This window comes from Falco peregrinus, chromosome 14 (assembly GCF_023634155.1).
Source record: "Falco peregrinus isolate bFalPer1 chromosome 14, bFalPer1.pri, whole genome shotgun sequence".
In the NCBI taxonomy this organism is placed as follows: Eukaryota; Metazoa; Chordata; class Aves; order Falconiformes; family Falconidae; genus Falco; species Falco peregrinus.
Genome location: NC_073734.1, coordinates 69,767 through 92,714, shown reverse-complemented (window position 1 = coordinate 92,714; position 22,948 = coordinate 69,767). Strand labels below are relative to the sequence as shown.

The following is a 22,948-nucleotide window of genomic DNA, read 5'->3' as shown; positions in this document are numbered from 1 at the left end:
TGGAGCAGTGCTTCGGCTGGGGAAGGAGAAGGAGCCCACATCTCTGGAGACATCACTGCCCAAACCAATGCCGAGCTACTGCCTGGGCTTATTACCGGGCAGGTGATAACGAGGAGCCCTCACAGCACAAACAGCTCACACTAAAGGTCAAGTGGGTAAGTGGTGTCCTCACCTTGCAACAGGAACGTTCACCCTGAGCAGCCACAGGCTAGCGTGTGGCTCCAACGCCCTTCTCCTGCAGCCCCATCCCCTGGGCCCTTCTGGGACAAGGGCTTTCACCATCATTCTGCCGCCAAGGATTGGGAGGTTGGGGCTGAGCAGGCTCTGAGGGCACCAGGAAAATACTGACTTTCTATTCCTTTGGTCCTGTTTGATCTCACGGCAGCAAAATACCACCTGAGCAAGCGGCAGCCCTGGTTCTAACACCCTGAAGGCTGCTGTGGAGGAACACAAGCGACAGACGCTCCCAAAGCGCTTCATTTCAGTAAGGCACAGACCTCCCCACCAGCGGTCCAAGCCCAGGGCACACTCACCAAAGGAGACGTCGCCGAATGGAGGGAAGGTACATGGAAAGGGAAAGTCGGTCCGATGACACAGCCCCTGTAAGGACAAAGGCAGAGGAGGAACTGGCTTGGTTAAAAAGAACTGCAAAGTGTTCGGCTTTCGTTACCACCGGGACGGATAGAAGCTGGTCTCAGCAGCACGGTGGGTTTCAAACCAACCCGTCACCCCTGCGCTCGGCACAGCATCCCTGTGCACAGGAGGCAGCCAAAGCAACGTGGTCAGCAGGTGGCAGCTGCTGAGGTGGCTCAGGGCACCAGGGCAGGCAGGGTACACCCCCAGGTTGCTGCTGGCCCAGTGAAGGACCCTGAACAAGTGATGGCTCTGTGCCTCAGTTTCCCCACCTGTCATGTGACGGGCAGAGCTGTCCATGCAGAAGCAGGTTCATTGTAACTAGCCCTCTCAGCCACAGGTTCCCTGCTTTGGTATCTCTTTGCTGGAACTGGCCTTTCCATGGCCTATATGGACATCTTCCTCAGACCTTATTCCACACTACCATTATGCGTGCAGGATTTTGAGGCACGAATCCACAGGAGCCCCAGACATCTACTGAGAAACGCAGCACAAGTTCTACACAGTGGATGGTGGAATCTTGGAGGAAAGTATCAGCTTGTCACCAGTGCACCGGCTGACACATCCAAGAGCAAGACTGTTTGCACCACCAAACATGAGTGTCCTGAAGCCACCACACCAGCCCGCCCATCCCTAAATTCAGAGAGGTTCCAAACTCCCAAACTCACCAACATCCACTGAAATCAGCACTTGAAGCTGCACAACATTCATTAATTTCATGGTTGATGCCAATCAATGCCAGCTCTGCCTCTTGGTGAAAAAAACAAATACAGATCAAGGAGCACAGTGACCCGTGCCTCCTAGTTTTATTCACAGGACTGCCACCGGGTCTCTCGTACACATGAACAGACCCCAGCCTCCCGCAGGAGGGACCTGCACTCACCCGTGGTGTCCCAGTTCCAGCATCCCTTTCTAAAGAGCAAAAGAACAAGCGTTCAGGACCTCGTCAGGTCTGTTTCCAAGCAAAGAGTGATCACCTATGGTTTGGGCATCTTCTGACTGCACAATCAAAAAGCACTCAAAATCTGACTTTCAGGAGTTTCAATCCCATGCTAATTCTCGATTCCTGGAGCTGAATCCGTTCCTGAGAACAAGTTAGGTAGCAAATCCCTTCTGGCAATGAGGTTCCCTCTCCAAGGACCTCACGTAATCAGACTTAACCTGCCAAGCCCCAGCATCCTACTCTGGATGGAGCAAAGGGAGCAGACATGCTTTCCGTAATAGCACTTGCCAAAAGACAATAGAAAACTGCCTCCAAACCAGCCACAACTGGGTCTCACACTGGGAAACTGCCAAGGGTGAGCCTTGCAGCGAGGGGGGAAATAACTGCCGTTTCTGCTGAGCACACAGGAGCTGTGCTCAAGGAAGTCAGACCTGAAGGACTGCCCAGAGGGCTCGGCCAAGCAGCCAGCCCAGAGCCCTGTGCGCTACAGCCGGTAACAGCGCAGCTTGCAAGAGAACGGGGGAAGAGGGCAGTCTTTATGGCAACAGCCACATCTTCCAATAGTGCTTCTGAAGGGAGATCGGGGTCCTCGCAGAGCAGGAAGGAGCACAAGGTAGGAGAGGAACCACCTGCACTCCCACCGCTGTTCCTTCCTCTGCAGCCCCGTGTCCCACCAGCCAGCTCACCTCCACTCAAAAGAACTGGGAGTTTTTCCCTCCCTGGAGAACTAAATCCAGTGCACAACCCCCCCTGAAGAGGGAGGCTCGGCTTGCCCCGGTGGGTGGGCATCTCAAAAGCATTTGAAACAAACAGCTTGAGTTGTGGGGCTGGAGAATGAGAGATAAGGGCTGGACAGGGGTCCTTGGAACAAAGGCAAGACAGAAAGCAAGGAGGCAGATGCCATCTCGAGGAGAGGAGTCTGCAGTGGGAATTACTGTGGAGGCACCCCCCAGGCTCCTGTAACCCTCCTCACCTGACGGTCAAGGTCACGGGCTCAGGGGACCCATCCACACTGAACCGGAATCCTTCTGTGAACTGCCCCAGGGCGGTGGAACTGAAGGAGATCTGGATGACTTGGAGGCCATCTGGTGAAATGATGCCCTCCTGGGGGTGGAAGGAGAAGCAGGAGCCCAGAGCCGTCCCTGGAGGGACCAAGCTGAAGGGGGCATCGATGACTCCTTTGTTAAACAGGATCACCTGCAGCAGCAAGAAAGCAAAATGGAAATACATGAGGAATCTTCTTTCCTTACAGAAGGCTGATTTGTTTTCTAATTAAACTTCTACAAAAGGCAGAAGATGCTGTGTGCTGCTGCTTGGCTGAAGCCAAAGAAAACACAACAGGACAGTTTCTGCCTTTGGGTTTTTGCATGCAAAAAACCCCAGTGATAACTTCACATAAACAGAGTCACTCTGGGTTTATTCCACTGACACAGAGCAGTCCGCTTGGACTTGCAGGGCTGAGGATGTGCTCAGCATCACCAAGGCGATGCAGACCTGCCCCAAAGAGCAGCAAAGGGCGGTCGCAGCATTACAGCGAATCGTCACCTAACTGCTCCCGCTCCAGATGAGCCCAGTCCTGCCAAGGGCAAAACACATTCAGCTCCCGTTACAGCCAGCAAGTTTACTGGATGTAGAAAATACCTTGGGACAGCCCCATAACCAGCTTCAGCAGCACTCCCCGACTCTGCTAGGGTACGTCAGTGAGGCGCATTTTGTTCTTTTCTTTGATCTGAGAGTCTCTTTGTCTTTGCTCAACCAGACATGTCAAGAAAGGATGAGAGGGAGGGGCATAGCAGCTCCACCTGCTCTAAAGAATCTCTTTCATAAATATTCACAGCCATCATCTACTAATTTACCATTATTTACTGCTCCAACAAGCTACACAATCCTGCAGCATTTGCTGAGATTCAGCAAGAAATGCCCACACCTGCCTGTGAGTATCAGCACACTGGTGGTCACCAAACCTACCCAAAGCAAAGCTCTACAGTTTCCGAAGGCTGCAGGTGAAATCCGGCCATTTCTGTGGACTTATCTACCTGCTTGGCAGTTATTTTCCCTAAGTTTTGTCCTCGCAAAACCTGTCAGAAAAACTGAGACAGAAGCAGAGGTACAGCCCTTGTTTTTTTAATTTTGCAGCTGCTGTTGAAAACATTCCTGTATTCAAATTCTGCACTGGTAACTTGGAAACTACTCATATGTTTTACACCTTAATTACAAATTGCACTTAGGGATCCTACACTGAAGTTTACCTCCAGTCTGGCTACTTAATACAGCACTTGGAGTATCATCTACTTATTCACATTTTCTCCAGTAATGAAACCAACACATTGATATATATAGAATCAATAAAGAATCAGCATTAAAAAATGCATACATACAGTGCACAATATTTTGGCAAGAAAACACCTTAACGTGTCCTTCCCTGCAACAGTCAAGCTTTTGAAAATGTCTGGCACGATGTACTGCCTCATTTTCTACCGCCTCCAGTTGCTGTATCTTGGGGGTTTTTTTGGTTGGTTTTTTTTTGAGAAAACTTGCCGCCATCGGCGGGGGGAGGCAAATACCCAGAAAGCTCCTTTGCTTCATTTCCAGAACTGCCCTGCTCTGTTCATAGAGCCAGAGGGGCACCAGGTCTGAAGGGTGGCAGGAGGCTGGTCAGCAGGGACAGCGCTCCCGGTGCCTGCGCGGGCAGCTCTGCGCGGGGAGGCTGCCCGGCTTCCCTCCGGCGCCAGGATCCAGCAAGTTGCGCTTCACTGAAAGGTGTTTGCAACGGACTCGAGTCGGAACACAACCCCTTTGTTCCAGCTGCTTTTTAACCGCCAGGGTACCAGGGCGCAGTGCATCTAGGGCTGAAACAAAAGCCTCTGGATCCTGACCTTTTTGACCCGGTGTTGCTATCATGTGTCAAGGGCTGGATTTTCTGCATGAAGCCTCCCAGCTGGTCTCAAAGGGAGGTTGCCAAAACGCAGGGATCGGGGCTTTGTGGACAACATACACACCTTTCAGACCCCATCAAAACTATCCAGATTCTGCAAAAACTCCCACATTTAACTTACATCAAATAATGCGTGCACATAACTGCCTGTGTTGCCAGAAATCCAGCAGGTGCACAAAGCTCACTGCTGCCCCAGGGGCCATCAGGATCCACCCCAACCCCAGCAAGCCCCACTGCTCACCTCGTAGCTGGGGGCTGACGCAACAAAAACCTTCCCGATGTCCAGCTGGTCAAAGCTGAAGCGCAGCTGGGGCCCTATGCCGCTCCCTTTGATGCGCAGGGGCAGCCTGGTCTCACGGCCTGGGGAGAGGTTGCCATGTCAGTACAGAATTCCTTCGGTTCGCCTGGATTTTCCAGGCAGCCTCAGAGCCAGTCCCCGACTCCGGGCTGGGTGGCACCAGCACTAGATGCTCCGCGAGAAGATACGGGACCCTTCTCTTCCCTCAGCAGATCAACTTTGCGGCTGGTTTCTAACTTCTGACGGAGCCCTTGGGCTGGTTTGTAACTTAGCAATCAGTTTGCACCCTCAGAAAGTGATGCTGCGTATAAAACATGATTTCTGAATTCCTTCCCATGCACTTAAACGAGCTTTGAAATCCATTCAGAGAAGGCACAAAGCTCACAAAACAGAGCCGGAGAGAAAAATCTGCTGTCTGTATCGCTGCAATCGGAGACGACCGCACAGGAGCTGAGAAGTATGAGCCCAAGCAAGGCAGAGCAGCCTGCTGACAGCGATACCCCAGCAGCCTGCTGACAGCGACACGCGCACCCGAGCGCTGCCTCAAGCAGGCAGAGCATCTCAGCCACCACCTGCGCCTAACGTAGGGCTCCGTACCGGGGTGCTCCAGGGCTCACTGCCTGCAGCAGCGCCTTGTTAAGACGGGGCTTTACGGTCTCCAGAGAGCAGCACTCACCTGTTCCCACCATCAAACCAAGAGCTCAGCTTTGTAAAGACGCCCCACCTGAAGCATACTGAGCAGTTACGGAAAACCAGCCTCCTCGCTACTGAAACCAGATAAGCTCTAAGTGTACTGCTAACACACATACCCCTTGCTGCAAAGGCAACTGAGACCACAAGGCTTACAGCTGAACTCCAGGATGCTGAGTTTCTTCCTTAAGTCTGCTAAGATGGCATAGTGCAGGATCTTTCAGTCTGAAGCCTTTCTTGAACCACTGGAGCAGCCTAAAGTGCCTGAATTCTAGCTCAGATTTTGGCTTAGGTCCCCCTGCTGTTATAGATTTGCTAATAAGTTAAGATTGACTTTATTTGATTGATTATTTGATTTTATAAAATCAATCATGTAATAGAAATATAAGAGGATAAGAAAATATATTTTAATGAAACTTATAGTTATAGTAAAAAGCGGCTATAAAAAACCCTCTGTACAGCCCCGTACCAAGGCCGGAGGAATTGGTCAGAATCACCTAGTAGGAATGTTTAGAACTTAGATAACAGACTTAAGATTTGAGATGATTGTTTATATGTAACCTAGGAGGATGTACTAAAATGTCAAAATGAGAATTTATGTGAACTGGGGAGAGTCGAGTGAAGCAACCCATAGCTGCCGGCCAAGAAACAGTTACCTCAAGTGGCAGGTAATTCCGGCAGGGGGAGATCGAGACCACCGACTCACATACCACCTACCCAAATCGTACCCCAGACCCATTTCCGGACCTTTCTAACCTTTACTGCGCAGAATCGGATATGAGAGGAGAGTATGTTAATGATTTATGGGAAATCTTACGATTATGCATGAATATTTAATGAATATGTATGAATGAGTTCTATACAAGGTGTATGATTTTGAACCATGGTGTGCGTCGATCGTGAGGGGACTCACTCACGCACCCGGCCGTCCATAAAGAAATGTCTGCTTATCTACATCACATTGGTGTCGGTAAGTTCTTCATTCCGAGATTTCGGTAACAGTTTTGGCGACCCAGATGGGACCTCGCTGAAGGAGACCGGAGGAGTCGGGGACCTGATCGGTTCCAGCCGGCACCGAGGATTTCTCGGGGATACCCATCGATCCCCGATCCGTAAGGCTCTTCGCGACGTTCCCTGGATTTTGGTAAGACACTTCTTCTTGTAATTGTAGTAAGTGGGTAGGAGTCCCACTATAATAAGTGTATGGTAAGGAGTGGGTTGGAGACCCACCAGTGGGTTTGAGTCTCACTGAGTAAGTCTGCCTGTCAGACGCGGTGAAAGCTGCGCAGGCTTGGACTATAAGGATCCTTGTGGAAGAGGAAGCCTAGGCGCCTGCCCGTAAGACATAAGCGAAAGCTATTGCAGGGTTGGACAAAAGTGGAAACAAGAGAACCTACATGCTCTAGTGTTCTCTAAGGTAGTGCCTCTAACAAGAAGTTAGGAGGGGTTTTTCTTCTGATACAGAATTGTTTATTGTGTCTGTGTATCGAGAAGAAAATTAAGAAGTGTATAATATTGTGTTTTATGTCTTTGTTTAAAGTAACAATTGTGGAAAAGTGTGAGTGTGGCTGTAAGGGTGAGACGTGCAATTAAGCACGAAAGCGAGTGTGGAGCGTGGATCCGCGGATCGGGGAGACAGAGTTGAATAATTGTGTATTGTACTGTGAGTGATTATACCATGGCATCTAAGTTAACTCGGTTGTTTAAAAGTAAAAGCATGCGTAATCTTGCTGTAAATGATAAAATCCCGAAAAATTCTCCATTGGGATGTTTATTGGCACATTGGGGAGATTTATATGAGGATTTGCCAAAAAGCCAGATGATTGAGTATTGTAATAATTGGTGGCCTCTGTATACATTGGAAAATCAGGAAAAGTGGCCCATAAATGGAACACTGAATTATAATACTATTCCGCAGTTAATGTTATACTGTAAAAGGGAAGGGAAATGGAGTGAAATGCCATATGTGGATTTGTTCTTTTACCTGAGACAGAGAAAAGACTGGCAGGATGAATGCAAGTTAACTGATGGAGATAATTTTGTGATGGCTGTAACTGCTGATAACAAGAAAGTAAAAAGGTGTTGCTCAACTTGTGAGATCGGGAAAGGTTGTTTAAAGAAAAAGATTGTCACTGAGAGTGATGATGGACCAGAATTAGATATATCCCCTCTTAGGAGAGAAAGGAATCAGGGTCGAGAATCTAGGGCACGAGAACAGGCGATTGAACCGGATAGCAGTGGAACAGGAGATGTGGAAGAGAGATTATCGGAGATTGTAATTCATACTCCTGTTTCACGGAGAACTCGGCAACAGACACAGACTATAGCTCCCCTGCGACGGGGAGTTGGTAGTGATGGACCGGTCTATGTGAAAGTACCTTTTACAGCTATGGATTTGATGACTTGGAAGCAGGCAGCAGGAAATTATAGAGAAGATCCTGAAAAAGTGGGCAAGGTGGCAGATACTATAACTAGAACACAGAATCCAGACTGGAATGATTTACAGGTGATCCTGGATAATGTGTTAGATGATACAGAGAAGCAAATGGTATTAAAAGCTGGTAAAGCTCAGGCAGAGTTGGATGTGATGAGTGGAATTACAGGTGGAACAATAGAACAGAATTTTCCATCTGGGGATCCGCAGTGGGATCCAAATAATGTAACACATAGAGAAAGACTGAGACGGTATCAGAAATGGGTTTTATATGGGATTAGACATGCCATGCCTAAATCTCTGAATCGGTCTAAATTATATGAAGTAAGACAAGATAAAAATGAATCTCCCTCAGCATTTTGGGAACGATTAAAGGAAGCTGCCAGAAAACATACTGATTTGAGAGTGGAAACAGAGGCAGCACAAATGCAACTGGCTTTGATTTTTATGGGGCAATCGGCACCAGATATAAGGAAAAAACTCCAGAAACTGGAGGGAGAGAATTCAAGGAGTTTGAATACAATGCTGGAAGTCGCATGGAGGGTATATAACAACAGAGAAAGAGAAGAAAGAAAATCAAGGAGAACAGATTTATTGGCAGTAATGACAGGAACGGTAGACAGAGGAAGGGGCAGAGGAAGAGGACGAGGATTTAATGGGAGGGGAGGTTGTATGCACTGTGGCCATCGGAAATTTAATACCCCCTTAGGAGTAAATCAGTGTGCTTTGTGTAGAGAGGAAGGACATTGGAAAAAGGATTGCCCTAGAAACAAGAGTGTTTCTCACGACCTTGCCAAGATAATGATTTTAGACGACTGAAGGGGACCGGAGGGAACCCAGCTGAACCTCTGGTTAAAATTTAGCTGGGAGATAAAGAAGTTAAATTTTTAGTAGATACAGGAGCGACATTTTCGGTATTAAATACATGTAAAGGAAAAATAGGAACAAAACCAGCCAATATAATAGGAGCAACAGGGAAAGAAGAAAACCAGGCCATTCCTACAACACCTAGATTTGAAATTTGGAAATAAGATAATTACACATGAATTTTTGTATGTACCAGAATGTCCGATACCCTTGTTAGGAAGAGATTTGTTGTCTAAATTAAATGCACAAATTGTTTTTGATGAAGGAGAACTTTTCTTGAAAATACCCGAGTCAAAAACGGGAGAAACCTTGATGCTACAAGAAAGAGTAAAGGAACAAGAAATTCCACCGGAGGTGGATTTGGCAGTGATCCCTACTGTATGGGAAACAGATATTCCTGGTAAATCGAAGCTAGCAGAGCCTGTTAAAATAGATTTGAAGGAAGGCGCAGGAACAGTGAGAATTAAACAATATCCAATCAAACCGGAAGTGAGACAGGAATTGAAGAAATTGAGTGATAAATTTTTGGAGTATAACATTTTGGAAGAATGTGAATCTGAGTATAATACTCCTATTTTACCAGTCAGAAAACCCTCGGGTGAATATAGGCTGGTACAAGATTTGAGAGCAGTAAATCAACTAGTTAAGGATATTTATCCTGTAGTAGCAAATCCTTATACACTGTTAACAGCATTAAGGGACACTTATCAACGGTTTACAGTGCTTGATTTAAAAGATGCTTTCTTTTGTATACCTTTGGAAAAAGAAAGCAGAAAACTGTTTGCTTTTGAATGGGAAAATCCTCAAACCGGGCGAAAGATGCAGTTGACATGGACTAGATTACCCCAAGGATTTAAAAACAGTCCAACTATCTTTGGAAATCAATTAGCAAAGGAACTTGAAATGTGGAAACAGGATAAATCAAGACCTGGGCATTTACTTTTACAATATGTGGATGACATATTGATTGCTACAGAAGAAAGACTTACCTGTATACAGGTGACTATCGACCTCTTGAATTTCCTGGGACTAAATGGATACAAAGTGTCCAGGAAGAAAGCCCAGACAGCCTGCCAGACTGTGATATATCTGGGCTTTGAGATTTCAAAAGGACAACGACAATTAGGAAAAGATCGCAAAGAAGCTATTTGTGGTATACCTGAGCCGAGAAACATTCATGAACTCAGAGCATTTTTGGGAATGAGAGGGTGGTGTCGCCTTTGGATCATGAACTATGGGCTAATAGCTAAACCGCTGTACGAGGCCCAAAAGAATTCCCCCTTTGTATGGGGCCCACAACAACAAAAGGCTTTTGTAGAGTTGAAGCGTGCCTTAATGTCTGCACCTGCCTTGGGACTGCCGGATCTAACCAAAGATTTCCAGCTGTTTGTACATGAAAGACAACACCTTGCACTGGGAGTGTTAACTCAGAAGATAGGAAGCTGGAAACGACCAGTCGGATATTTCTCTAGACAACTGGACACAGTGAGTAGAGGGTGGCCAAACTGCCTTCGAGCAGTGGCAGCAACAGTGATGCTCATACAAGAAGCTCGGAAATGGACTTTGGGAAGAACAATAACAGTCTATGTCCCACACATGGTGATAACTGTCCTAGAACAGAAGGGGGGACACTGGCTGTCTCCCAGCCAAATGATGAAGTACCAGGTAGTACTGACTGAACAGGATGATGTGATTCTAAAGACAACTAACCTGGTAAATCCTGCAGTATTTTTAAGTTCCATACAGGAAGAAGGACGACTGGAACATGATTGCTTGGCTGCCATCGAGTATGTTTATTCCAGTCGTGAAGATCTGAAGGATGTACCACTGGAGCGACCAGACTGGGAACTGTATAGTGATGGAAGCAGCTTCATGGAACAAGGAGTCCGATACGCCGGATATGCGGTAACAACAGAGACTACAGTTATAGAAGCAGGAGCATTGGCGAGTACCACATCAGCCCAAAAGGCAGAACTCATCGCTTTAATTCGAGCCTTAGAGGTAAGCAAAGACAAGAAAGTAAGTATCTGGACTGATTCAAAATATGCCTTTGGGGTAGCGCATGTCCATGGAGCTTTGTGGAAAGAGAGGGGGTTATTGTCCTCTCAAGGATCAAACATTAAGCATCAAACAGAAATTTTATGATTATTGCAAGCAGTTCAAAAGCCAGATCAAGTAGCAATCATGCACTGTAAGGCACACCAGATTGGGAATACAAAAGTAATAGCTGGGAATAATTTAGCTGATAGAACAGCAAAAAAGGTAGCAAAGAAACAAGCATTGCAAATGGCAATAATTCCTTCTAAAACAGTAACCCTTCCTAGGGAAAACCCGAGATATTCAGAGGAAGATGACAAATTGAGTCCGTTATTAAATGCTAAGAAAAACTTAGCGGGATGGTGGGTAACCCCTAATGGACAGGTAGTAATTCCACCTCTTGTGATGAGAGAGATAATTCAAACGAGACATCAGGAATGTCACTGGGGAGCAGAAGCCTTAGTAACATCTTTACGAAAACAAGTAATATCAGTTAAGATGTTGGGAATAGCTAAAATGGTAACTGCAAAGTGTGAAGTATGTTTGAAAAATAATCCAATGATTAAGAAAAAGGTTCAAATGGGTAGACTGAAATCTGGTGTAGAACCTGGAGATGATTGGCAAGTAGATTTTTCAGAGCTACCCAGACAAAATGGGTACCGGTACATCCTGGTAGGGGTTGATACTTTTACAGGATGGCCAGAAGCCCTTCCCTGTCGCACCACACAAGCAAAAGAAGTGGTGAAGTGGTTATTACAAGAAATAATTCCGAGATTTGGAGTTCCTATTGGAATTTCTTCTGACAGAGGTCCACACTTTGTTGCTGAAGTAGTCCAAAGTGTTAGCAAAGTATTGGGTATTAATTGTGACCTACATTTATCTTGGAGACCCCAATCTAGTGGGAAAGTGGAAAGGATGAATCAAACTTTGAAACGACAAATAAGTAAAATTTGTCAAGAAACCAGTCTAAAGTGGCCTCAGGCGCTTCCATTGGCATTATTACGTATCAGGGTACAGCCAAAGAGTGGAACCTCACTCAGTCCTTATGAATTATTATATGGAAAACCATATGAGTCTCCAGAACCAAATCCAAACGTACATGTAAAAGGAAAGCAGGATGTATATAACTATTTGCTTTCTCTAGGAAAAACTTTGGCTGCAATTCGGAGTGCAGTAATTTGGAATAGACCTTTATCCCTGGAAAATTCAGTGCATGATTTCCAACCAGGAGATTATGTCTATGTGAAGACCTGGACCTCTGAACCTTTACAGGAACGTTGGAAAGCACCTTTCCAAGTACTGTTAACCACTTTTACGGCTATCAAGATAGCAGAATCGGATGCTTGGATCCATTATACTCGAGTGAAGAAAGCACCTATTCCATGGAAGATTATCAACCGTGACCCAAAGACTTTAAATTTGACTTTGAAAAATGTCTAATTTTTCATATCAGGTTATGATCGTTCTTTGGATTCCATTTGGGTTGGTAGTGTTGGCAGGATCATGGGCTGACTTGGTGGACAGGAATGAAAGACAAACAGAGACAGAACAAGTGATTGAAATTCCCAAACAAACGGCTGAGGAAAATTTGATGGTAGGATTGATTAAAGGATTTGCCAATTTACAAAATGTTATGCAGATCACTGCTTGTTTACCAATACCGAGGGCAGTAGGTGAATCTATTCCATGGGGAATCTTAACCATGAATCTGACCAAATTAGAATATGAGACAATGGATTGTAAACAAGAACCTAGGGAAACTTGGGAATTGCAAAAGGTTAAAGTTGGGGAAGAATCACCAGTATATTCAACCATTTGGGAATGTAAAGGATGATTTGTAGCTAAACCGGGATTATATGGAGATTTAGGGAACAAGGGATGGTGTTACTAGCCTAAAATGGCTACAACAAACACCAGTGTATGGATAACCGAGACAAAATGTGAGAAAAAGAATCGAACCCTACAGGAAAAGGAAATAGTTTGGGATTCGGTTTGGTCTATGACCTTATATTCCCATTTTCAGTATATGGCAAAAACTCCTTGGTGTTTTACCTGGGATGGAAAAGTGTTTTCAGTATTACCCTGGGTCAATGACAGATCAACTTCATTGGGAGAAAAGGAGAATAAAATAGTGCCATGGTGGAAATGTGAAAAAGTGTATGATTGTAGCAATGCAGACTTAATAATTCAAAGAATCCCTCCTTTGGCTGCCGCTTTAAAATATGGTTGTTTTTGTCGAGGTCTTAAGAATACTCTCAATCTATCTAGCGCCTATATACCCAGAAGAGGAATTATGTTTAGTTGTAGAAAATATACTATTCAAAGTCCAGGACATTTAATTTGGGCATTGAGTGATGGAACCTGGACAACTCATCTACCATTAGATGGTAAAGTGAAACAAATAACTTTAGGCGTGCCAACATTGTGTCCGATTTGGAAGAAATCACCGTTTAGAGGATCTCTAGAAAATTTAGAACTGAAACGAACAAAGAGATCTGAGACAAATGATGATACTTGGAATGAACCATCTACAGGAGTGAAAATTGGCTGGGCAATTGAATCACTTTTAAATCCTATAGCATCATATAGAAACAGAGCATGGCTTTATAAGTTAACTGGTCAAGTGGAAAAATTAGCAAACGTTACCAAAAAGGGGTTTAAGGAATTGAATATACAATTACAGGCGACCTCTAGAATGACTTTACAAAATAGAATGGCACTAGATATGCTCCTACTTAAAGAACATGGAGTATGTGGATATCTCAAAGATAAGCTGGACCACTGTTGCATCCCCATTTCAAACATCACACAAGATGTCAAACATGATTTGGATTTATTAGATAAAATTGAAAAAGAAACAGAATCAATTCAAGAAGATATGTCAGAAGACTGGTTAGGGAAAATTTTTAACAAATTAGGAAGGAACTTGAGCTCTTGGATACAATCCCTAATCAAAACTTTGTTTCTGTTACTGATTGTCCTTTTGATGATCATGTTGGTATATGCATGTTTGAAGAAGCAGTTTACCAACAGAATTGCAATCAATCGTATGATCATGAGAGAAGTACCAACCAGTCCACCAAGGTATAGCCCACCACCAAAATATGTTGAAACAAATGATATGTAAATAATGTGAAAGTATTGAGATAATGATTTTCAACACTTTCAAAGGGGGGAAATGTTATAGATTTGCTAATAAGTTAAGATTGATTGACTTTATTTGATTGATTATTTGATTTTATAAAATCAATCATGTAATAGAAACGTAAGAGGATGGGGAAATGTTATAGATTTGCTAATAAGTTAAGATTGACTTTATTTGATTGATTATTTGATTTTATAAAATCAATCATGTAATAGAAATATAAGAGGATAAGAAAATATTTTTTAATGAAACTTATAGTAAAAAGCGGCTATAGAAAACCCTCTGTACAGCCCCGTACCAAGGCCGGAGGAATTGGTCAGAATCACCTAGTAGGAATGTTTAGAACTTAGATAACAGAATTAAGATTTGAGATGATTGTTTATATGTAACCTAGGAGGATGTACTAAAATGTCAAAATGAGAATTTATGTGAACTGGGAAGAGTCGAGTGAAGCAACCCATAGCTGCCGGCCAAGAAACAGTTACCTCAAGTGGCAGGTAATTCCGGCAGGGGGAGATCGAGACCACCGACTCACATACCACCTACCCAAATCGTACCCCAGACCCATTTCCGGACCTTTCTAACCTTTACTGCGCAGAATCGGGTACGAGAGGAGAGTATGTTAATGATTTATGGGAAATCTTACGATTATGCATGGATATTTAATGAATATGTATGAATGAGTTCTATACAAGGTGTATGATTTTGAACCATGGTGTGCGTCGATCGTGAGGGGACTCACTCACGCACCCGGCCGTCCATAAAGAAATGTCTGCTTATCTACATCACATTGGTGTCGGTAAGTTCTTCATTCCGAGATTTCGGTAACACTGCCATCCCATTCTACTCTTGTACGGAAAGCGAGTAGCACAAGGAGCAGAAGGTAGCCCCAGAAGTTGTACACAACCGTCACTGTGGCTTTTGTGCAAAACTATTCCTCTATCCTTTGAGCTCCTTTTGTGTGACACCCACCATTAACTAAAGCTTAGGGACTGAAAGTTGATTTCTTTTTTTATAAAAGTCTGCTGCTTAGTCATTCCAGAATGTCCAAACCAACTTCTTATTGCAAAGAGCAGCCCACGTGTGACTAGATCACAACTCGGAAAAAACCCTCCTGGAACAGCCTTTTCAGTGATCCCTGACTTTGGGCTTGCAACCGTGGCACGGGGATGTTTGATCACATCCAAAGCCAGAAAGGAAGAGCTAGGGAGCTTGTGCTGAATTCAGTGGTTTTTCAGTGGATCCAGCCGAAGCCCAGCTGACAGCAGAGATGAGTTACACTTCACAGCTCAGGCACGCATCAGAGGGCTGTGTACTTCTATTGCACAGACACCCGAAAAGAGGCAGTACTGGGTGCTCGCTGTTCAGAAGATTTTTCCATCTTGCATCACATGTGGCCTAATTTTCATTAAAAACTTGACGTTCTAAACCATCAAAGCTCTTAGGAAATGACAAAGATTTCCAAGGGACAAGTTTTGCCCATAATCATGGGTGAGGCATGCCCCACGGCCACTATCATCAAAAAAAATCAGTGGCCATTCTTTCCCTTCTGCAGCAGGCCCTCAGCCTCTCCTGGAAGGTCTGCGGAAGCTATCCTTTCTTCTGCCCCTACATTGATGCTGGAACTTTAGGAAACCCTGGGAGTTTTACGCTCTCTCCTTCCAGGTGAACCTCAGAGAGTGCTCTCCTGAAAGGAGGAGGAGCAGAGTAAAATACAGACCATTCAGGACAGCCGAGAGAAAAAGAAAGAAAAAAGAGAGTATGTCCCGCTCCTCGCTAGCAGCTGGGGCTTCCAGGAGCACCCAGCCGCTGGCCAAGGCCTGGGTGCCCCGGGCTGGGACCGTGTGATGCTCCCACCACAGCATGTCCCAGAGCACATGGACCAGGGCATGGAGGGGCCGCAGCCTCCTTGTCCTCAGTCCCAAAGCCACACCTGGTTCTGTGGAGTGAGAATTCGGATCTCAGTCGGGTTAACACCTTGGCACATCATGGAGGGATTACAACTCGGCATTCAAAGAAACAGGGGTGTGGGTGGCCCAACAGCACAGAACTGTTTCCCAAGTCCCTAACTTCTGCTGCTTTCTGGCACTCATTTTTTTGCCCACGGAACGTCCCCAGGTTTTGAGGTTGGTTTTGAACGTGATTCTCAACCAACCACATCAACACAGAGATCCAGTTTTACACGATATAGGACACGGCAAGTGAAGGAGGGATCAGCACTTAGGATTTTGCTTCTCCCTGCAAAAGTGGCTTAGAAATGGGTTTTGGAAGAAATCAGATGTAACCCAGTACATTTCCATATCCAGAAAAAAACAACAAAAAAAGAATTTTAGGTGATTGAGCCCCCCCACCACGTGCTTCCTTCCAGCACTCAAGAGCCATGGCTTTATTTGCATGAATAACTAAGAAAGTTCATTTTGAGCTTAAACAAAACAAATTTCAAACCACTTCTTAACCGCTGGCTTTGCAAGTTGCACAGTGCTGATGAGTTCTGTAAATCACCTGATCCAGAAGCGTTCGGCTGAGCGATTTATGGAGGCAACTGCAAAAACACACATGGAGGCCAGCCACTTCCCCGTGGGGCTCGAGATCCAACTGCAATTTCACAGTGCTGCACTAGGGCAAAGCTTCTAAATATTCCCTGCAAGGGGCACACGCTGTCTGCAAATCGTCCTCCAAAGGGATCTGTGACTGGCATGCAAATGCACGAGGAAGGCAGTCACACTGCTCAGAGTCGTCAAGAAGCAAAATTAATGACTCCCTAGTTAAAGATCACGGGTTTCTTCTTTAAACTCTTTTTGCACCCTGGGACAGTCTCCACCCTGACGATACAGCGGCTCAGCTCTGTTTTGTGAGGGATGGGGGGTAGGTGACCTCCTTGAGGTCCTCTCCCAAGGGGCCCATGGAAGAGTTCAGATCTCCTGAGGGACCACGAGGGTTTTTCCAGAGCAGGCTCCTCTTTCTAAACACCGATCGCTTGCCCAGCTCTGTTTCCTGTAACTCCCAGGTTGCATGTAAGTAATTTTCCTATTTCTCTGCCACAACAACAACAAAAGCTCTCCAGGCACAACCCCTGGAGATCCCTGCAGCAAAGTGATGGACAGCCCCACCACCACAGCAAAAATCCCAGGGCCAGGAGCACAGCGCTGAGCCAGGATTCCCTTGGGAGCAACTTTTTAAATCAACCCTTTCCTTCCACAGCTCTAACAACTGCAGCTGGCGGCCAGGAAGGCGGTTTGTTAACACGAGCCCTGGTTAATTACTGTAGGTGGCATTTGCCAAGTAAACCCTGCGCAATTACCGTATCAATAAAAAGCTGTTTCATGGCCTTTGTATCTGTCAGCTTGGAGCAGTAAGGAATGGCTCGAAGCAGCTGGGTTAGTGATCTCAGCACCCTCCAGAACGGGAGCCTGGCTGCTGGGGACCACGGGCCTCGCACCTCCTTCCTCTTAGATGGGGAAAACCAGAGCGTTCCCTGGATGGAAATCTGACAGGGACCTCCCACTCCTGAAAAACACCTCAAGCAGCACCACACGGACGGAGAGGAAGGACAAGGTAACCTGAACCACGGAGCTTGCTGCAAGCATTCCCTGCCCCGTGCCAGCACAGCAAGGCCATCACCTCTGTAAGGGCAAAGGCGGCATAACTCGGTGGGTCAGTGATAACCGCTCCCAGAAAAAGACCTGACAGCACTTCTGTCAGCCGGGGGGAGCATAAAGCTTGTCTAGCAGGCTGCTCGCACTCTGACTTCTGGGGAGGGTGCTCACCCTGCTGAGGACAGCGAGCCCTGTAACACGCGACCCAGATGAAGCAGAGACTTGAGCCACGAGGTGACGATTCCCACGCAGGGACAGCAGCACACGTGTGGCACGTTCACAGACACCCTGCGCTCAGCAGGGCTCAGCCACTACGGTCTGGCAGCGCCTGGAGAGCGGGAGGTGACCCAGGGGCAGGGAGCACGTTTCACTCAGCTCCTACCGCCTCAGGAGCCCGATGGTGCATCCACGTAATAAAGGCTCATCCTGGAGGTCTATAGGGGCTTAGTGCTCGTCCACCAAAGCTCTTCTGCTGTGTACCTCTCTGCCTTTACAAACACCTTGCAGCACAACGAATGCATGGTATGAAAGCTCGCTGCTTTGGCTGCTCTGGGATCAGCGGTCGGAGCCAGGCGCGCTAAGCCCTGGCTCTGCACAGACCAGCTGGGAGCCACAGGGACAGCAGGAAGGTGCTGGCACTGCCCTGCTGACCACCGGCTCTTCCTAGGAATTCCGTGGGAACCAACTGGGCTGGAAGAGTATTTGTGCCTCGCCTTTGCTGTGGGTAGCAGGAGGAGGAGAAAGGAGCTGTACCTGAGATGTCGCAGCAGACTGTTGATACACTCTGGCTTCTCGGGGTTTGAAGATCACGTAAATTTCAACTGAAGAATTTGGCCAGACATCTCCCTCCTAAGACAGGAGACAACAAACCATTTACCTTCAAACGTTACGTTTCTTGTTTTCAACCACAGCCCTGTAAGCCTTTATTTAGAGCATCAATGATGAGCAAGGAGCAAACAACACTTACAAAATGTGTAAGACTTTGGAAGCAGCTGTGATAAAAATTAAGTCCCTTACCTTTACTAGCACCCGGTAAAGGCTTGCCTTTTTTTTTTTTTTTTTAATTAGGGCTATAATAAAGGAACTAAACTGGCTGGCTTCAGCATATCAAGGATCTCTTCAGAAGTGCCAGCTGACCTAAAGAAAAGATACGGTTTCCCTCCAAACCTTCCCTTATATCCCTGTGTCACTACAGCCATGTGAACACGTCTTCTCAGATCAGAAGAGATTTAGCAAGTCAAATGGATTTTTCCATTCTTAGTTACAAAGATAGAAAGAAAGAAAACCATGCCTGCCTTCATCATTGCAGAAGAGATCTGTAAACCAGCTCACAAACAAAGGCAAGGTCCCGTCAGGGCTGGCTACCCCGGCCAGGGCTCACTGTCCAAGCCTCCCTCTGCTTGCAGGCAACAACTGGCAGAAGAGGAATATCAGGGCTTTGCAATCTGCTCCAGCTGCCTGCAGGTCTCCACAGGGGGTATGAGACATTGCCCATGACACAAAGCCCTAGTTGTCCTGGCCTCCTCCCGTTCCTGCATCACCGCTGCTGTCGGAAGCGGAACCGGAGCTGGGTCAGTGCCCACGTGGCATTTCTCTGACACTAGAATGTGATCCTGGCTCAAAATAACCCAAACCGAACACCAAAATGGTGAACTTCCGCTGCACAAAAAAAATCCAGCTTCAGCAAGAACCTGGGAGAACCCTGCAAGCGTAAATCTTCAAACAGCGAGGGAGTGGCGATGGGTCCCTGCAGGTGTTATTCCCAGCGGCCGAGGACCCAGCGGGATGATTTGCCCAACACCACCGAGACCACGGTGATTGCTGCAGTGTTGCTGGCATCTCTCTGTACGCTGTATAACTCACCAGATGTCCTGCCATGCTCCAGGAAGCCAGTCAGTGGTGCAGTAAGATCCTGGTAAGGGACATATCTCCCTACACCCAGGGTGCTGCTGGATCCCAAGGCACAGTCAGATGAGACTGCTCTAAGGCATCAGAGGAGACAAGCCTACGGACGAGCAACACAACCCATCCATTCATATGCACCCGCACAGCTCTCTGCAACAATCCTAACGCAGCATTATTGATGGAGCCTTGCACTCATATCCTCACTCCCAAGAAAACCTGCACCAGCAGTTAACAGACTCAAACCTCTTGAGCTTCTGACATGAAATCACCATTCTCCAGGATTCAACGTATTTGGACAGAAACTTCAGGCAGTACGTCCACAATCAGCTTCCCTGTATTGTCAGTGAAGCTGCACGCCAGACTGTTTGACTCAAAGGGAGAGGGCAAGAAGAAATCATCAGTTACACATTATTCTACTATTCTGTGGCTAAAAAAAAAATTGTGAAGGACATGACTGTTTTGGGAAACCTTTGTCATTTCTCCCTTCATTACTGCTGTATGTCAGACCATAAAACTGGAAAATATTGTGACCTATTTCTCCTGGGAAATGAAAATAGGCTGTTGGAAAGGTTCCTCACATTCCTGCTACCCCACGGGGAAGAAAGAATTGCTGGTTAAAAGGATACACTTCACTACTCACCCTTGCGGGCTACTGCTACATAGGCGTACCAGCCCTAGGACACGGCAGGAGCCAGCGGTCTGCCGCGGCTAGCATATTCTCCGTAAGATGGCAGTTGAGTCAGATCATGGAAAACTACCGTGGATGCTTGCCAGGACAGAAATGCAACTATGCAGTGCTGTGAACACGATATTGCAACACTGCTGGCTTAATGTCAGCCTCAGGCAGGCTGCAGCTGGCAGGTGGCATAAAATACAGACGGTGGATGTATGATGATCCAGCACAAAAACTCCTGCTGTTGTGCCCTGGCTTTGCTACAGCATATGCCAACGTGATACCCGAGGGGACGGCACACCATGACTCACCGCTACAGAAGTGACCTCAATAAGGAGACCAACCATAAATAGATGCAGATCCTATTTCCCCTCCCTCAGCCCCTAAATAATGCAAATCTCCTCAGCCTCCACCAGCCTGAAAAGGAAAAAGCTGGTCTTGGAAAGCGGGGCACCACCAACTGTCGGCCTGCTTTGTTTGGTGGAGGGAGAAGGTGATCCATGGAAAAGAAATCACTGCTCAAAGCACACCAAAACCCCCAAAGGCAGAGCTGGCAACACAAGTACTGAAGTGACTCCTCAAAGTGCATCCTGTTAGTTCAGGGCACTCAGGGAAAAGGCAGCGCCAAAGCCAGTATCTGCCCCTTCCCATCAATAACCGAACCCACAGCGAGCGGAGGGATGGACCATAGCTCCCACTGGAGATGGCGCCTTCTGCCAAAAACCAAAGTGCTCTGCAGTCCCCTCTCATTTGGATGGGGACCAGCTGGGCACCTCAGCTGAGGTGGACGTTTGCAGGAACAAATATCGCTGTTATCTCCTGGCCCAACCTCTGCACCAACAGCAGTAGCACTTGCGTAACCTGCACATCTTGAAGACCACCTCCATCGGCTCAGAGCTGACACGTGGCACTGAGGAGTCGCTACCAGGCAATGACAAGACAGTGATGACTTGTCAAGGTAAGAGCAATGATTACAAATCCTTTTCCTCCCTTTCCTCTGGTTTCCATTTCCAAGGAGTCAGCTCCCACGTGTCTGTACTGTGACTTACAGCTAAGCTGTGGTGGGGAAGGTGCAGCAAAAAGCAAGGACTTTGTCCTTTGAGAGCCACCTGGGCTTCTACCACAGATGCTTCTGCTGACATACCATGCGTCTTTGCAAAAATAAATCAACTTTGAGACGCACTCAGGAAGTCAGAGTTACAGAACAGCTTGTTTCCCACAGGCTTGGACGGCTGCTCAAAACGTTCATGGTCACAGGCTGACTGCAAAACCGCTCCTCCTCTTTTCTCTTATTATTTTCATCAGCAAGTTAACCTTATACAGGCTGAAACAGCCTGCTGCAGCTTCCACTGAGAGCAACCCCTGGCAGCTAACGGCCCGCTTACACAGCAAAGCTGCTGCACAAACCCTGCAAAGCCACCCTGCCCAGAGAGCCTTTCCAAGGCTATCGTCCCTCCAGCGGCCTCCTAACCTCTAGGAACCTCCAGCCACTTGTTCCAAGGGTTTGATTCTTTCTATAGGGTGCTCCCAGGCACCACAGGTGATAGGTGGGAAGAGCAGCCGCCGCTTTTGGCCAGAAGGTCCGAGGCAGCAAGGTCCCAGCTCTGGTGGGGCCCCTCCAGCAGATTTACACGGCGCTGCAAGAAGGGTCTCTGTCCATGCTAGAAGTTACGGGACTCTCACCGGGGAGAAGGTTGTGGAAGTCAGCAGCAGTGGATTTTTAGATTTTACATTTGATAGGAAAAAAGACTAACATTTGATGTGAAGACACCCGTACGCCAGGGGGGAAGACAGACATCAGCAAAACTATGAATGTGAAACCCATTGTTCCATAAATCATGGAATTAATGGAAATCTAAAGACTGATAATGCTGAACCAGCCAGGAGGGGAACGACTCCTGTAGTATCCCACTTACACCCAGTCCTAAGCCAACTGTAACATCAACACAGCCGTTCAGGAAAGGTTTCCACTCGAGACTTGAGGCCAGGCTACACTCTGGGTCCGTACAGCGCTACACGGAGCACCAGGACTCAGCGGGCAGCCAGGCTGCTGGACCTCACCCTAATGCACTTCAGGAGCCCAAGAGCAGGTTAAGCTCGTTATGGAGACCTAGCCCAGTTGTAATGAAGCAGGAGCCCTGGGACATGCTCCAAAACCAGCTGGCACAGCTCAGGCGATCGGCTCCCGCTCTCTGCAATACCCCCGCTGCTCTGACACAGGCTCTTGGTCCCATCATGCTGCTCTCAGCTGCAGTGGTGTGAAACTGCAGCTGTGCTCACATGGGGGGCTCTCAGCCTCATTCGGGCTATGGGAGTAACCAAGAAGAGAACAAGATCCCCTTCCTTAAAAAAAAAAAATCGTTTCACCTACTACAAAAGAAAGAAGAGGCTCAGATTATTCTAGCGTTTGCAACAGGATGAGAAGGGATTTTGCATTGCTCAGGCAGCAGGCATTCTTCATCTCAGACCATGCAAATACTCAGAGTCAGGGCTCTGTTTCGTTGAAGGACATGAGGTTTTGATTGCGCAAACGCAAAAGCAAAAAGTTTTCTCCAAGTCTGCAATGAAACTCAAAAAGTTCGTTTAAAGCTGCCAGCCTTGCGTGCAGGCTCACAGACGATGCTGGGAGGGAGAGTCACACATGGTATAAATCCAGATTATATGAAGGGATTGGTCTTTCCGTGATTAAACGGGCTGAACTTGGCCTCCTTTCCATAGAGGACCTTTTCATTCTTCAATAGGTGAACTAATGCCCATGGTTAATCCCCATACGCTACGTGTAAGGCCTGCCC

The 22,948-nt window shown here is 46.8% G+C and overlaps 1 pseudogene; it reads right to left on the bottom strand.

Moving 5' to 3' along the window:
- The window catches only part of LOC101911161 (hydrocephalus-inducing protein-like), a 68,235-nt pseudogene that overhangs the window by 9,567 nt on the left and 35,720 nt on the right, over positions 1–22,948 (bottom strand).